The 18,121-nt window shown below is 34.2% G+C and overlaps 1 long non-coding RNA gene across 1 annotated transcript; it reads left to right on the top strand.

Moving 5' to 3' along the window:
* Window positions 1–1,167: 1,167 nt before the first annotated feature.
* LOC127852197 (uncharacterized) lies at window positions 1,168–5,761 on the top strand. The gene is made up of 3 exons (XR_008036121.1): window positions 1,168–2,990; window positions 3,547–3,657; window positions 4,218–5,761. It is a non-coding gene; the product is annotated as an uncharacterized LOC127852197 (long non-coding RNA).
* Window positions 5,762–18,121: the final 12,360 nt, after the last annotated feature.

Here is an 18,121-nt window from a genome sequence, read left to right as displayed (position 1 = left end):
TGAAGCCTTATATGCATTTATCTATTATTATTTGGGCACAAATAATTTTACTGTGTGAAGACCCTACATAAAAATGCTGATTTTTTTCTTACTTGGTACCTGGCGACACACATTTTCAAGTCTATTTCATTAAATTTGGCATAGATATTTATAAAATTGGCATCGTATGAACCAGTAGTCATAGTATAAGCAACATTGAAGCCTAATATGCATTCATCTATTATTAATTGGGCACAAATAATTTTACTGTGTGAAGACCCTACATAAAAATGCTGATTTTTTTCTCACCTGGTACCTGGCGACACACATTTTCAAGTCTTTTTCATTAAATTTGGCATAGATATTTTAAAAAATGGCATCGTATGAACCAGTAGTCATAGTATAAGCAACATTGAAGCCTAATATGCATTCATCTACATGTATTATTATTTGGGCACAAACAATTTTACCGTGTGAAGATCCTACATAAAAATGCTGATTTTTTTCTTATTTGGTACCTGGCGACACACATTTTCAAGTCTATTTCATTAAATTTGGCATAGATATTTATAAAACTGGCATCGTATGAACCAGTAGTCATAGTATAAGCAACATTGAAGCCTAATATGCATTCATCTATTATTATTTGGGCACAAATAATTTTACCGTGTGAAGACCCTACATAAAAATGCTGATTTTTTCTTACTTGGTACCTGGCGACACACATTTTCAAGTCTATTTCATTAAATTTGGCATAGATATTTTTAAAAATGGCATTGTATGAACCAGTAGTCATAGTATAAGCAACATTGAAGCCTAATATGCATTCATCTGTTATTATTTTTGGCACAAATAATTTTACCATGTGAAGACCCTACATAAAAATGCTGATTTTTTTCTTACTTGGTACCTGGCGACACACATTTTTAATTCTATTTCATTAAATTTGGCATAGATATTTTTAAAAATGGCATTGTATGAACATATCGTCATAGTATAAGCAACATTGAAGCCTAATATGTATTCATCTATTATTATTTGGGAACAAATAATTTTACCGTGTGAAGACCCTACATAAAAATGCGGATTTTTTTCTTACTTGGTACCTGGCGAATCACATTTTCAAGTCTATTTCATTAAATTTGGCATAGATATTTATAAAAATGGTATCGTATGAACCATTAGTCCCCGGGTGTACATTGTCCAGGGTAATCATGGAACTTAGGCTGGAAATCCATGGTATAACATGGAATTCCATGGTAATCCCTGGAATTTGAAACAGTTTCCAGGGTTTTCCAGGGTTTTGTTCTAGAAATGTCCATGAAACGTGGACTTTTTTTCCAAGCATTTTCCAGCCTTGGATGGAAAAGCATGGAAAAGGAATGGAAAACGCTGGATTTAGGCTGGATAACCCTGGAAAATATTTCCAGATAGCATGGAAAGTAGAACATAGAATTTTTTAAGCATGGAAAAGACTCTAACATTTTCAGCTAACTCTGGAAAAAACTTAGACTTTATAAGAGGAGAAAATAACTTATAAAAATGCAACACATTTTATTCAAAGTAAATCAGAGTTCAACAATTTACACAACATATGAATAAAACATAAAACAATGTGCATAGTTTGGGCAGAAATAGTAGTAGTTATAGTAGTAGTAGTAGTAGTAGAAGTAGTAATGCTGGTGCTGGCAGTAGAATATGTTGTAGGAGTAGAAGTAAAAGTGGTTGTTGTATAAGTTGTACAAGCAGTTAAACTACTGATAATTATACTATTGGTGCAAATTTAAGTGACAGTAGCAGTTACTATTGTGTTGTTGTTTTAGCATTTACAGGAATAGTAGCAGTAATGGTAGCAATAGTAGTATAAATAATAATAACAATACTAGTAGCAGCAGTAGAAGTAGTAGTTAAGGAAGTAGCATTAGCAGCAGCAGCAGTAGTAGTAGTAGAAGTAGCAGCAGCAGCAGTAGTAGCAGTAGCAGCATCAGTAGTAGTAGCAGTAGTAGTAGCAGTAGTAGTTGAAGTACTAGTAGTAGTAGTAGTAGTAGTAGTAGTAGTAGTAGTAGTAGTAGTAGTAGTAGTAGTAGTAGTAGTAGAAGTAGAAGTAGCAGCAGTAGTAGTGGTAGAAGTAGTAGTAGTAGTAACAGCAACAGCAGCAGCAGTAGTAGTAGTAGTCGCTGCAGCAGGAGTTGTAATAGTAGCAGCAGCAGCAGTAGCAGTAGTAGTAGTAGCAGCAGCAGCAGCAGCAGGAGTAGTAGCAGCAGCAGCAGTAGCAGCAGCAGTAGCAGTAGTAGTAGTAGTTGAAGCAGTAGTAGTAGTTGAAGTAGTAGTAGTAGTAGTAGTAGTAGCAGTAGTAGCAGCAGTAGTAGTAGTAGTAGTAGTAGTAGTAGTAGTAGTAGTAGTAGAAGTAGAAGTAGCAGTAGTAGTAGTAGTAGTAGTAGCAGTAGTAGTAGTAGTAGTAGTAGTAGTAGGTAGTTGTTGTTGTTGTTGTGGCTGTTGTAATAGTAGTAGTAGTTTTGCAGAAGTAGTAGTAGTAGTAGTAGTACTAGTAGTAGAAGTAATAGTAGTAACTTTCAAAGCAATGTCTACAAGTTTAAATTCCTTAACCCTGTTCAAGGTGTATACACACTTAATATTTAACTACAGTCCAGGTTTGCAATTAACAAACTATCTGAAAAGCCTGTGTGTGAGTCAGATGTGTCTGCGGCTAATCTATTGGTTATAAAATATCACAGCCTTTTCTGATTGGCTGAGTTCAAATACAGAAAGTTTACCTGTTAGATTGAATTTCTGGAGAAGGCGTATTGAAGAAAAAATGCAGCTTAAACTTGTTGTTAAAATGAAGTTAATGTAATTTCACAAACAGTAGAGTTAATGAGTTTTTCCATTAACAAGAATTTCTTAAAATAATAATGTATGGATATCATTTGGAAAGTGACATGAAATGTTGTTAAAAAGTGATGCATACAAGTGTTTCAGAAGTCTGTCTAGGAATAGAACAACAACTGAAGGTTTGTCTTTTCATTATTTTTAAATATTCCTTTAAATTTATTCTTCTTATGTCATCATTGTAGACCTTTTTTATGTGACATTTTAGGTAAAAGTATGGCAAATATAGAAGTTTAAAAGCAGCTGTCACACACATTTTCACTAAGTGCAGTTTGCAGCTTGATAAAGGAAGTCCTATGTGGAGATATTAATAAGCTTGAATGTAGTATCGGAAGTTTATAATGCATGGCTAGGGAACTGAGGCTAAGGGAGTTATGTGCTGTGCATGATAAGAACTCAATGCTCATTAATGCTGTTAATGTTTATAAATAAATTAATTAAACCAATAGCATTGTTTTTTAGGTTTCACTGTGCATTTTCATACCAATAGAATTACACATCTTTCTAATTATAGCAATAATAAATTTGTACTAATCATACCAACAAATTTTGTTATGCTATGCTTTGTGATGTATTAACTTCATTGTAAGTTATTATTAAAAGACCATTTTACTAAATATTTAAAACAATACTTGAATTCTTTTCTATATACATTTTCATTATGTGCTTTAACTGTAGCTGACCAGTTGATGGAAGATACTGCAGAGTTTGGCAGGGAAATAACCCAAGACAGCAAAGCGGCTCTTTTGGCGCATTTACCAAGAGGACTAACATGGCCACAAATTCATGGTAAATATTGTTATGCCCCGGGCTCATATAAGTAATTTAGTGTTAACCACCTGAAAGTATTTGTCTTTTTGGTATCCAATATTTTGGTCTAGTTTCAATTACAGGTTATTTTTATATGAATTAGCAAATTAGCATAACTTTCATATAGCAATATCTGAATATAAAATTCCTATATATGTTTGAGTTTCCAGAAACATGCTAGTGTACCCCGTTTTGGGGCATTTAAGAAAACAACAATATAAATTTCAAAATAAAAGAGAGTCATTATAAAAATATAAGTTAAATCACCAATTTATTCACTTTAAAGTCTCAGTTTTCCTGTTTGCAAGTAGATTAAAGCCCGCTTGCAAACTACTTAGGATCGTAAATGTTCGCTCGAATACAAAAAGCCAGATGTACAGAATTGAGCAGTGATATGAAATATCTAAAATAGATAAAAATATGAATGAGCATTAAAGTATAGATATTCAATCATATGATTGCTGCACATTTACTTTTACAGATGAATGTAAAAAACTTATGACTTTCTTGTAATATTGTTTGCTTTGTTTTTCTTTCAGAGATCATGCAGGAGCCCTACAGTATAACAGCAGTACAAGTTCTATAAAAGATCCACGACCTACTGAAGCCCAGCTAATTAACAAAAAAGTTTTTAAAAACTGTAATTTTATCCCACCTGGGTACTTATAATTTACTAAGCTGCCTACACAAGTTTTAGATTTGCAATTATATTTTAAATTGTCACTTGGAAAGTAATACATGTACATCTATTATGTTCTGAATTTCTTTGAACAATAAAATTATATAAAAGTATTTTAATGAAATTAAGCACCTAAATTGCATTAAAGTGAAAGTAGCTGAGAACAAGATGTGTTTGTGAAACACAATGTCCCCCTATATGACGTTTGACCTTGAAGGATGACCTTGACCTTGACCCTTCACTACTCAAAATGTGCAGCTCCATGAGATACACATGCATGTCAAATATAAAATTGCTAGCTTCAATATTGCAGAAGTTGCATTACATGAGCAATTTTGACCCATATATTTGACTTGGAAGGATGACCTTGACCTTGACCTTTCACCACTCAAAATGTGCAGCTCCATAAGTTACACATGCATGCCAAATATCAAGTTGCTATCTTCAATATTGCAAAAGTTTTCATAAAATAAGCGATTTGGGCCACATATATTTGACCTCTGACCTTGAAGGATGACCTTGACCTTTCACCACTCAAAATGTGCAGCTCTATAAGTTACACATGCATGCCAAATATCAAGTTGCTATCTTTAATATTGCAAAAGTATTCATAAAATAAGCGATTTGGGCCACATATATTTGACCTCTGACCTTGAAGTATGACCTTGACCTTTCACCACTCAAAATGTGCAGCTCCATGAGATACACATGCAAGCCAAATATCAAGTTGCTATCTTCAATATTGCAAAAGTATTCATAAAATGAGCGATTTTGGCCACATATATTTGACCTCTGACCTTGAAGGATGACCTTGACCTTTCACCACTCAAAATGTGCAGCTCCATGAGATACACATGCATGCCAAATATCAAGTTGCTATCTTCAATATAGCAAAAGTTATTTCAAAATGTTAAAGTTGGTGCAAACCAACCAACCAACCAACAGACCAACCAACCAACAGACTAACCAACAGACAGGGCAAAAACAATATGTCCCCCACTACTATAGTGGGGGACATAAAAATATTATCCTTGTGCTCATGTTCAGCTACATATATTGTGACATACATGAAGCAGCTAAAAATAACTTAAATTTTTCATTTTGTTTCTTGTATATCGTTTGTACAGGGTTCGTGAATTGTTACTGTATATTACTTGACTTGCTTGTATTTTGTTACTTTGAATACATGTTGTGAAGGTTGCATTATACTTTTTAACTTTTAAAGGAGCGCTTGTTCTGTTATGTAAGGGCCTGATTTATGATTATGGACCTAGAGGCTTTGTAAGCATGTATTAAACAACACTTGTTTGATCTGAATAATTTGTTAAATAAATGTAACACAATTTGTAATCTGATGTTATATTTTGATGAATTGTGAACAAAATAATACATCGAAGAAACTAAGGCATTATGTTGATTTTTTGTTTTGTTTTAATCTAACCTTAAATTATGATTTACTTAAGCTGTGAGTATTGTATTCATTTAATACATGAATATTGTTTTTAGACCAGAAATTTCTTTTTCTATTCAGTGACCATGGTAAACGCTGGACAATTTTCCATGTTATACCAGGCATCCATGGAATATTGAACATGGAAAAACCCTGGAACATTTTCCAGGGTTTTCCAGCCAGCATGGAAAAAATACCGTCCGAATACTCCATGTAATCTGGAAAACCCTGGAAATAAATCCATGGTTTTCCATGGTTTTCCAGATTACATGGAGTATTCGGACGGTATTTTTTCCATGCTGGCTGGAAAACCCTGGAAATTGTTCCATGGTAATTATTCCAGGGAGCCTGGAAAACCATGGAAACTATTCCAGGCTATTTCCACATACCATGGACAATTTTCCACCCTTTTTTTAAAATATTGACGCTGGAAAAGGCTGGAAATTAGTCCGAATACTCCAGCCTCATATTTTCCATGGATTTCCATGGAAAACCCTGGACAAAGTACACCCGGGCCATAGTATAAGCAACATTGAAGCCTAATATGCATTCATCTATTCTTATTTGGGCACAAATAATTTTACTGTGTGAAGACCCTACATAAAAATGCGGATTTTTTTCTTACTTGGTACCTGGCGAATCACATTTTCAATTCTATTGCATTAAATTTGGCATAGATATTTATAAAATTGGCATCGTATGAACCAGTAGTCATAGTATAAGCAACATTGAAGCCTAATATGCATTCATCTATTATTACTTGGGCACAAATAATTTTACTGTGTGAAGACCCTATATAAAAATGCTGATTTTTTTCTTATTTGGAACCTGGCGACACACATTTTCAAGTCTATTTCATTAAATTTGGCATAGATATTTATAAAAATGGCATCGTATGAACCAGTAGTCATAGTATAAGCAACATTGAAGCCTAATATGCATTCATCTATTATTATTTGTGCACAAATAATTTAACCGTGTGAAGACCCTAGATAAAAATGCTGATTTTTTTCTTACTTGGTACCTGGCGACACACATTTTCATGTCTATTTCATTAAATTTGGCATAGATATTTATAAAAATGGCATCGTATGAACCAGTAGTCATAGTATAAGCAACATTGAAGCCTAATATGCATTCATCTATTATTATTTTGGGCACAAATAATTTTACCGTGTGATGACCCTACATAAAAATGCTGATTTTTTTCGTACTTGGTATCTTGCGACACACATTTTCAAGTCTTTTTCATTAAATTTGGCATATACATGTATATTAATAAAAATGACATTGTATGAACATGTCGTCATAGTATAAGCAGAGAAGCATAATACGCATTCATCTATTATAATTTGGGCTCATACAATTTTACCGTGTTAGCACCATATATCAAGTTGCAGATTTTTTAAATATTCGCCACATACCCAAAGGCATTTTCATTAATATCTCAGAAAAATAGACCTATATATTAATACACATGGCATCTAAAGAACATTTTATCATAGTTAAACATGGTTTCCAGCCAAACTGGAAATCAGGGAAAACCTGGAAAAAGACTTTCACTAACGCCCAGTACAAATATATGGACAGAATGATTTTTTCACTTACCGGTATGTGGGTGTATGTTGGCTCCACTTCACAAGATACAGACATTGTAGTTTAATTGAAAAACGCATCTTACAATGTGAGATGAGTTCTGGGTTCAAGCCCCAGCAGTGCCCTATCATGTGTGATATACAGAGCCATTATGATTAAATATACACAGTTATCTTTTTAAACAATACAATTAAATATAAGGAATAATGTTAAAGGGGCATTGCTGCTTAGCCATTTTTGGGATTGTATTGTGATTTTTTGCCAAATTTGACACTGAATAACAGGGTTTATATACATCCCAAGCATAAATGCTTCTAAATTTGTAAAAAAAAACAAGTCGAAGTGTGGAGAATATTAAAAATTTGCAACTTTCTGATGTCTAAAGGTCATTAAATGCCACTCAAAGTTTACATTTTTTGTACAAAATGACCCATTTTGTGCTGTCCATTATTGGTTAATGTTTTACGCTGTCAGGTCCAAAAACGCTCATTCTGTAGCTTGTTTGGACTATAATCTATAATGTGGCCAAGTTTCAGCAGATTCGACCCAGTGGTTCTGATTTTATACGCCATGCCTAGCTTTTATTAGTCCACTACCGGTTTCACCGGAGGGGATTTATGGTTTGTGCTCTGTGTGTCCGTCAGTCAGTCAGTCAGTCAGTCTGTCACACTTTTCTGAATCCTGCGATAACTTTAAAAGTTCTTAATATTTTTTCATGAAACTTGAAACATGGATAGATGGCAATAAGGACATTATGCACGTGATTTCATTTTGTTCCTACGTCAAAAATTCTGGTTTCTATGGCAATAAATAAAAAAATAAAATAAATTCTGACAATGGTGGAGCCGGTAGGGGATAAATTTGCTTGACAATAGTCTTGTTGAGTATTACTCACTGACTTATGCATATGCGCTCGGCTGTTTTCGGAGAATACCTGAGGTATTGTCATAGCCAGCTCATCGTGTCGTATCGTGTCTTTTCGCCGTCCGGCGTCCGCCATGCTAAAACCTTAACATTGACCCATTGTACCCACAATTTTCGTACCCACATTTTTTTTCGTAACCAAAATGTTCGTACCCACATTTGTTTAGTACCCAAAATTTGTGTTCCCACATTTTCTTACCCAAAATTTTCGAACCCACATTTTTTTAGTTCCCACTCATTCCATCCCGCGAAACCCTTAAGGTGTCGCAACTCTAGTATGGAATGAGTGATGTATTGGACGTCATCATTGATGACGTTCAATTGAACGAATGATAATGGGGGCTAAGTTTCGTTAAGCTCCGGCGTATCACTGCGATTTGAGGGTGTTGAAAACTGGCCCAACACTTGTGCTGAAATTTTACATGTTTATGGACCAGAATGCGATCTACTTGTTGTCGTATTCGTCATATCTGGGAAAAATCCAGTTTTTGATTAAATTACGAAAACGTGGTGTTTTTTATTGCGCAATCGCTATAATATGAGTTTTCGCCGGAAGCGTTAATAGCGTTAATAGCAACCCAAACACACTTCATCCCCAGGAGACAATTCACGCGATAGACACTTCAAATTTGATTTTAATTAATACATATTCGATTTTATTCCCAAATTAATAAATAAGTTCATATTGCGTTTAACATACGAAGCTGAACCCGTTTAGAAAATATTAACAAAACAAACAAAAACAAACAACAGTTAAATTTCATTGATGTAGATAAGGTAACCTGATTACATATCCACTAGCGTACACATGAAAAATAGTTCGCAAGTAAGCAACAAACAATCAAATTTAAACGCAAATAAGTTAACAAATTATAAAAAATAAATCCGAGAAATCGATACTTAAAATGACAATTTCTGCACTAAAAACATTTATGAGAGTCATTAAAACACATAATTTCGGAAGTATACAACCAACAATCAAAATGGCTGCCAATGAACGTTCGAAAAGAACGCGAGAAAGTATTTACAAAATAACATCATCAAAAAAGATTAAAAGTGAACGCTACTTCGCTGTTTTGTAGATAAATATACCATCTATTGAAAAACACTAACATTTGACATAAAAACACCTGTGGATATGGAAATCTTCAGCTTACGAAATTGCAGACATTACGCGGCGTTCAGAAAACTTGGTAAGTGTCATTGTGTTCTCGAATTTGTCTGATGAGTTGAATTTAATATACCATTACCATGCGAGAAAATTTGCAAACCTATTAATTTCTTACGAAACTTACCTTGAAAAATAAACAACACAAATATTAGTGGCACGAACTGGTATAGGCACGAAACGACAATCAACCGTTAAAGTTCAATGGCATAATTTGAATGGAAATACATGTGTTGAATATTGGATAAATTAATTGTTTTGCCAATTCCGGTGGGAATTACGTTAATGTCCTAGACAGACATAGATTGAATGTTTCACTAGGTTGATTATGTATAATACATTTCGCGTCGAGTGACGTCAATTTATCGTTGTTTGCAGTTATCATCGAAACAATCAAATTCACTATATTTTCTGCAATATCATAATGTTCCCAGTCAACCCTGGCCAGAGCATCGCACCAAGCCCAAATGGCAAACATCATACAGGCCAATCAACGCTTCGTTATTTCAAAGACCTGACAGCGCGGTTAGAAGATAGGGCCAAAACTGCGTCAGCTATTTTGGGACGACGGCACTACGAGACGTCAGCTATTTTGGGACGACGGCACTACGAGAAAGACAAACAAATGATGCAAAGAGAAATTGTGTGTGGAATTAAAATTTGCCCGATATCTAGCGTTTTGCCGATCAAAACTACTGATGCTATTTCAGACTGCAGATGCATTAAAGCATCATGTCCAGTGGTTTCCAGCAGTAGAATTAGCCCAGAACGTCGGAGAATCAATCAATTTAGACCAAAGACTGCTGCATTATACACGCACAGAAATGCATCTTCGACAGATGTCCGTTTCTTGGAAAATTCACTTAAGGTTTTATCGCTTAAGCCATACAAAGAATCAAATCATAATAAATGTTTCATGAATCCTTCATACGATTATAAAAAATATGAATTAGGCACTGTGAATGCTAATGCGATCGAGTGCTGTAAACTTGGAACTGAAACCGATTATCATCATAACGCAGTAACAGATATGACTTCGTTAAGAGCTAAATCCGCACCACCGTCCGGTAGCCCACAGTATTCAACTCTCTTTCGGAAAAAAATTAATGACAAATCACTTCCGGTGTTCTGGAAAACGCGGGAACGAAATTTCCATCGTAATAAGAAACACAGAAGCGATCATACATGGACTTCCGGCAGGAGCAATCTTTTGGAGATGCCGGAAACGACTAGATTCAGTTCTGGGGGATGTCCGTATAAGTGCCGCAGCTGCTTCGGTGCTTTCTTTGCCTCTGAAGACTATCTACAGACGCTGAAAACACAGATAAACAAGTAGACGGTGTAAATGAATCCAGATGAATATGCTGCGGTATATCGTATGATTTGAACAATACAACTGTTCAAATGAAAAATATGTGTGTTCTCAGATTGATGATTGTTTAAATTCGTCAAATAAAACTAATACTGTATAAAGTGATACAAGCATGTTTATTACGTTGACTTATAGTTAGTTATAAAATTTTACAATGCTTTACAAAATGAAGTGTTTATAAATATCGTTATAATATACAAAATTAGTTACTTTGTTTATAATGGTATTTCCAACAAAATTCAACATAACGAAAACGGCAAACAAAAACAACATTACTTAACATTAAACAGTTAACATTTCTGTTCTTCAAAAAATTAGCATTAGCGCATTAAATCCTCATCAAAGTTAAAGATTGCCAAATTCAGAATAAATGTTGAAGTCATTTAAATGTTTGGTAACACTTGAAAAACAAAGCATTTCATAGAAAGGTTATGTTTAAAAATAGGACGCATTCCTGCTCATGACCGTTCATTGTACTGGACTTAAATAATTTTAACTTTAATACATTTATCAATTTAGAAATAACAAACCAACATTCTTTCTTACAAAAAACACAAATTGCAAGATATTTAAGGCAATCAATTTTACAATAATCATGCGTTATTGTGAAATAAACCAATACGTTCGTTTTTCTGTAGCCACGGATCAGAACGAAAATGTATTAACACGTAAAATTAGTGTTGTGATCCGGATCACTTTGTTTATTATTGACATAGTCGAAACCCTCAAGAGACCCTAAAAAATGCAATTTCTTCAAAATTCACATGTTATGCAAGGTTTACGAAGGTCTGTGTTTTGGGCTGTATAATTTACATAACCAATTAATGTTTCGTTTCATTTCAAATTAACAAAAATGCAAACTTGTTACATCTTTGTGTAAAACGAGCAAATGACGATGGATCTCCAATCTTTTGAAAGCCTTTATGTTTACTTTATTTTGAAAAATCTATGCTGCTTGACGATTCAAGAGTCAACGAGTACGTTTTCATATTAACTACGTCAAATAAATCACGTAAATATGTTGCAAACCGGTCATTCAAAATAACAAAATAAGTCCACGTTCTGTGGTCCGAGATTGATTGATCGATATATATGGATTTGTTCAAGCAATTTCCTCGTTTTTCATAATTTACGCTTAAGTGAATCTTTACACGAATCATTCATTGAACCATTAGTTCAATGCAAGGATTTGCGAAGAACTTCTGTTATGATATTTTACCTTCGCTCCCGATTATTGTCGACACCAGTTAATTTTCGATAGATATTTTTACGGCAAGCTATGAGTTTTTAAATATCTGTTTACTTATATAATACAATTACGGCTCATATTCGTGTCCCTAAACACTTTTTAAACAATAACATCAACAAAAACAAAAACATTTAGTTCAGCAATTAAGCTTACAATAAAGCTTCTAGCCTCCAATACTGAATATTAAATACTTCTTGTTTAGATGACTGACCGTATTAAGTTTTGTGATAAAAGGAGAAATCAATGTCTTAATTGTATTGAACTTAATTAATAGTGGCAAATATGAAAACTGTATGTATTTATTTATAAATTCTTTTATTGTAAAAACTTTCCAAAATGCTAATCTGAAAAAATAATGGTTTATTTATTAATTGATATAATATAATATTGATATAATATACAATTTAATACGGATATGTTTTTGACAACAATACTGATATGTTAAATCAATCATTTAACCAAAGTAATTGTTAGTGTCATAAAGGTCCCGTGGTACCGTGTAATTCCAGCGTCTAACATATACCGTTTTCTTGTATATATGTATATATGTTATTTACTTGTATGAAAGACAAAAAGGTACCTATAAATCACATACAAATTTCTTCTTAAGTGAGATTATACGGGACATGTAAGAGTTTTAAGATATTCGTTGTTAATTTAATGTTAATCTCGTTCTTCAATGCTGAAGTTTGCTGAAAGACATTTAAACAGTGTTTTATTCCCGATAAAATAAGTTAAAAGACATGTAATCAAATAACTGCTTGGTATTGTATGCTTGCATAGAAGCAATGATTGACATTGCTTTCAAACGTAAATTATGGGGCAAATGGAATTATGTATTTAATTAAACCAGTTAATGAAACATATTTACTGTGCTGTGGGAAAACAGGACTTCATGCATGCGCGTAAAGTGTAAGGAGCTACTCCAGATCGTACTGCCAGAATCCGCAGTCTGGTCTGGAGCTACGCTTGTCGCATATGGCATAAAGTTCGTTTTCGCATTCCGCGGCTCAGTTGGCACGTTTAGAAATATTTTGCAGCTTTTGTAAGAAGCTTATTCTTTTAGATCATATCAAATGAATTTCTTTTAACAATATTAATTGAATGCATCAAGAATCACCAATCGTGGTTATCCGGTTCAGTGTTACATCTTTTGTTGATATTTGTATCAGATGTTTTCAAGACATCAACCGTTGCCCGAATTAAGAGTGGTGTAAGTATGTAAGCTATGTGTTCTTCAACATGTAAATACATTTAATGTGTTCAATATAGTTCAGCAATATTTCTGTCTTGTTTTGATTCATTCTTGCAGGGGGTAGTTTATTATTTGAAGAGGAATTCTCAGCACTGGCTTATCTTTGACGAGACCTTTCGCTTTTAATGAATATTTCGTTTAATGGAAATCGTTTTTAAAGGAATATCCCGTGTAGGCGGAAATCGTCGTCCTTGTGCGGACTGCACAGGCGAATCAAGGACGAAACTTTACGCATACGCATTAAGCCAGGTTTTCGAAGAGCGAGGCTTATAGTTTTGCATTGCATAAAGAAACATAAGCAAAACCTCTTCTGTCCTCAGCCGGCACAGGCTAATCTGGGACGATAGTTTCCACATAAAGTGGATTATTGCTAAGAAGAGTCGTCATTCAAACGAAATGCCATACAAGCGGAAGATACCATCCTTTCTTCAAGTGTCTGATATCGCTGCACGTTTGCGAATAATTATGGTCATTATCATTATATTAATATAGCCACTTACAGTGAACACTATTTCTTGATAACGTTTGCGACAATATTATTTTAATTATTATGGACGTGTTTACAGGGGTTTCAATTAGCTTCACTGCGATGATAGGGCAACGAAATCCGTATGAGTCGCGTTGTGACAAAGCTGGGCATAATGCATTTGCGTAAAGTGTCGACCCAGATTAGCCTGTGCAGTCCGCACAGGCTAATCAGGGACGACACTTCATTTAAACTTCATTTAAACGGAAAATGTCACAAAAGTGTCGTCCCTTATTAGCCTGTGCACATGCATTATGCCCAGTTTTCTCAGAACGCGACTCATATATTTGGCATTATGATGAATAATTATAATATTGTTAACACAAAAATCACATTCATTGCACATAATTGCGAAAAGTGTTTAAATAAATGAAAGAAAAAATCCCATATAATAAAATCGACGTTTTTATCCTCAAAAGATACTGTAAATAATCCAATTATCACGTTATTAAGAGAAAAGCACAAGCTATTAATTTGACCGTTCTATATCAAATTATACAACTTGATTAATAGAGATTTGTGCGCTTAAATAACACATTGATTGTATTTTTCTTTAAACAGAAAGGCATTTAAAAAAGCAAAATGGTACACTTACTGTAACGTGAAGATCAAAATAGGCTGACCGCACGTTCACCGCCTTTGACCTCGAAAAACGTTTCTGTAAACTCTGTAAACGTATAGAAATTCGTCGGTATGAAATTTCGTGGTTTAATAAAAAACAACTTATTCGTTGACACGTAATTTCGTGGATTTCAAATATAAAAAAACAACTAATTCGTTGACACGTAATTTCGTGGATTTCAAATAAAAAATAACTTACCGTCATAATTATTAAAGTTTTAATAAAACAACCAGAGTAATAACGAAGCATAATCTGCTTATCTGTGTTGACAACAAGACTCGAGGTTAATGTGCACTGAAGCGTGAAAGTGTTTCCGATAATTGTCGATAATAGCGATAAAGCGGCGCACTTGTGGGTCCCCACTCGCTAATTGCCATCAATGTTGTTTTAACAATATTTGTAAATCACAGCGCAATAGGTCCCCTAGTCGTAACAATTGAGTAATAAGGTCCCCAAAATACAGGTGTGAAAACTGTAATGTCTCTTTTAAGTTTAATTGGCATTAATTGACATATGTGATAAATGTCCCGTAAAAGAGGATAGTCGTTGATGTACAGTTTATATACCGTGCTTGATTATAAAAGCATTATCAACCAAACACTTATCAATAAAACAACATATCGCATTTACTTGCGTTCAAACAATGTCTCTTTCAAAATGGTTGAAAACGGGAACAGTACCGACACGTTCTCCTACTATGGCAGGATTGCCCGACCCTGCAAAGGCTCTGTCTACGACTGAAGCTTTATTAACACAGGCCGCTAACGATGCAGTAGAAGAAATGGTCATTGGACGTAAACGGAAGCGTGGGGAGTCCGCTTCTTACTGTGACGAAACCAGGGCAAAAATTGCGCGTTACGTTTATTAACCATGATGAATAAAACGTATATTTACAATGATGAATAAAAAAGAAAAACTCGCACGACTTTAGTGTTTTATTAATGCACTGGATGGCGAACAAATTGATATTTTATATACTGATTAATCATTAACATCGTAGTTCTTATCATACTAAGTAATCATAAACATCTTAGTTCAAACATATTTAATTTACAACAAATTCGAGGAAAATAACAACAACATTTACAATTTTGAAATATTTTAATTAGTCGAGATAAAAGTGTAATGTGACCTTCTGAAGTGAAGTTACTATTACAAAAAACAAATATCTCGGACAACCGACAACAAAAGAAAATGGCGGAAATGCCATTCAAAAAAGACCGATTTCGGATTTAAATGTATCAAAAATCGTTGGTACTTGAATTCGTGGTTCGGCGGAACCACGAAATCCACGAAAATTAGTACCACACGAACTTTAATGATTTTACAGTAGTCAATAACACTTTTTCCGCCTGAAACTGGATTTTCGCTTAGAAGAATTTTGCTTCATGTTACGCGGAAAGTGTTGTCTCCCATGCCGTAACTTTCCAATATTTCTCATGAAATTGTGAAGAAATTTACTCTTGCGTGCAAAGAAGCAATTATATTTTGTAAACAATATAATAACAATACATCGTAATATCAAAAATTGCATTGCCCTATTATTGCAGTGTAGCTGATTTAGCCTTCTGTGAACATGCCCGCAAAATAATTTGAGAAATACTGTCTCAAAATTCTCAACAAACGTTCTTCTCCATAAGTGGCATTGTTAAATTAATGACAACTGACCATGCATTGATATTTATTTCCAGAAACAATTATATTTAATTTTCAGTAAGAGAGAATGATTGTCACAAAAACAAACAGTACCTTGTAACAACGTCTCTTCTTGGATGAAATTACATTGAAACCGTCCTTAAAAAAATTGCTTCACTTTTATTTCCTAAAAGCACTCATTGCAAAGTCGAATTCGTTTTAATCGGGTTATTATATGCTGAACACACCGGACTGTATGAAAATTGCAACATTGCTCAAATGCAACTTTTAAGAAATAGTTTAAGAATAAATACAACTACAAAACACGAACATGCGCCTAATGCATCGTCTAAAGTAACATGTGCTGTCTGCACATGCTAATCAGGGACGAGAATCTTTGCAGAAACTTGATTTTAGTTTAGAAAAGAATTTCTTTAATCGAAAAAGTATTCCATAAACACGGAAAGTGTGGTCCCTGATTAGCCTGTGTGTAGAACACAAGCTAATCTGGAAAGGGATTTGTACGCATATGAATAATGCCAAGTGTTCCAAGAACGAGACCATCAGGTTAATCAACGAACTTGCACTCAACAAAAACACTGATGTTCCATGGCTTTTACTAAGCTCCAGTCTGTCGGTTTAAAAATTGGATATGCTGTGTTCCATCTAACGTCCTGGGGAAACTATTGTCATAAATAAAATTCTTATGGATGCGGCATTACATGTATGTACTATTTGATTTAAAAGGAGAACATTTTACCTTGATTCTCAGTATGCAATTAGCAGAATTTCAGACAAAAAGTGGCTAAAGTTCTGATAAGATCACAAGCAGGATGCAGGATCAATGGGGTTCACAGGGGTTTACACACGGGCTGGACAGAATGTTCACACTTCATTAAGTACTATATTTTTGCAAGTATTTCAAGTTATTGAAATACATTTGCATAAACCTTTAAAGCATAAAAGACAGTTACTCTAGCAGTTTGTGTCGATATCTTAAGATTTACATCCATGGATACGTCTGAAAACGGTGCCAACATTTCACGTTGCGTGCAGAATAACCGTGTACATGAATGCTGAACACTTCGAATTTTTTACAAAGAATACAGGCTTATTAAATATGGTAATTCTGATGTATTTCACATTGTCATATACAGCATACACGCTGTTTTTTTATGCACTAATTGAAATTCGTGAGAAAACTTGTTTTAAAAGTTATTTGAAAAAAAGCAACACTTGCCGTTGTGTTTACATCCATTAACGTGTAATTGTACAAGTATTCAATTCACTATCAGTTATCATTGACGGTAGTCAATACTGTAACAAAATTAAACGGATCGCTCGAGATGTGCAAAATATACGCACAAAACGCACAGCTTATAAAGCGTGCAAATATGCATATATTATACTCATAACAGGATCATGCGTGAAATTGTTAGAGCGAGAGCAAATAAAAAAATACAATAAACCGGCTGAAAAATGCAGCAACCAAAACGTTGGGAATGGGATGAATCACTTTTGATTGAAAGATGTAAATATTTGTTTAACTTGAAAAGATGTCTGAAAGATATTATACACGGCACCATGTCTCTCTGCACAGTGACAACACTTAACGCACATGTATAAAGCCCCATTTTCACAGAGCACGGCTCAAATGTATATTATTCCAAACCTACGCAAACGACTAAAGGTGATATGCGAGATCGCAAAACGAAACATTTCCAAAGTCGGTCCATTTTGTTCAATGAGAACATAAACACCTCTATATTGGTTTGAGTGTGCATAACAGTTACTGAATAATTAAGTCGCACTTTGTGAATACGGGACTGTAATCATGTTACGTTAAGTGTCCTCCTAAATCAACTCTTCAGCATCTTGATTCTCAAGTAAAAAGTCGTATGCTCATTCTACCAGTATGCGTTATCGATGTAATCGTCAGGCCGTTAGAAATATTGTTTAACTACATA

This window comes from Dreissena polymorpha, chromosome 12 (assembly GCF_020536995.1).
Source record: "Dreissena polymorpha isolate Duluth1 chromosome 12, UMN_Dpol_1.0, whole genome shotgun sequence".
NCBI classification, from domain to species: Eukaryota; Metazoa; Mollusca; class Bivalvia; order Myida; family Dreissenidae; genus Dreissena; species Dreissena polymorpha.
This window is presented reverse-complemented; position numbering and strand designations above follow the sequence as displayed.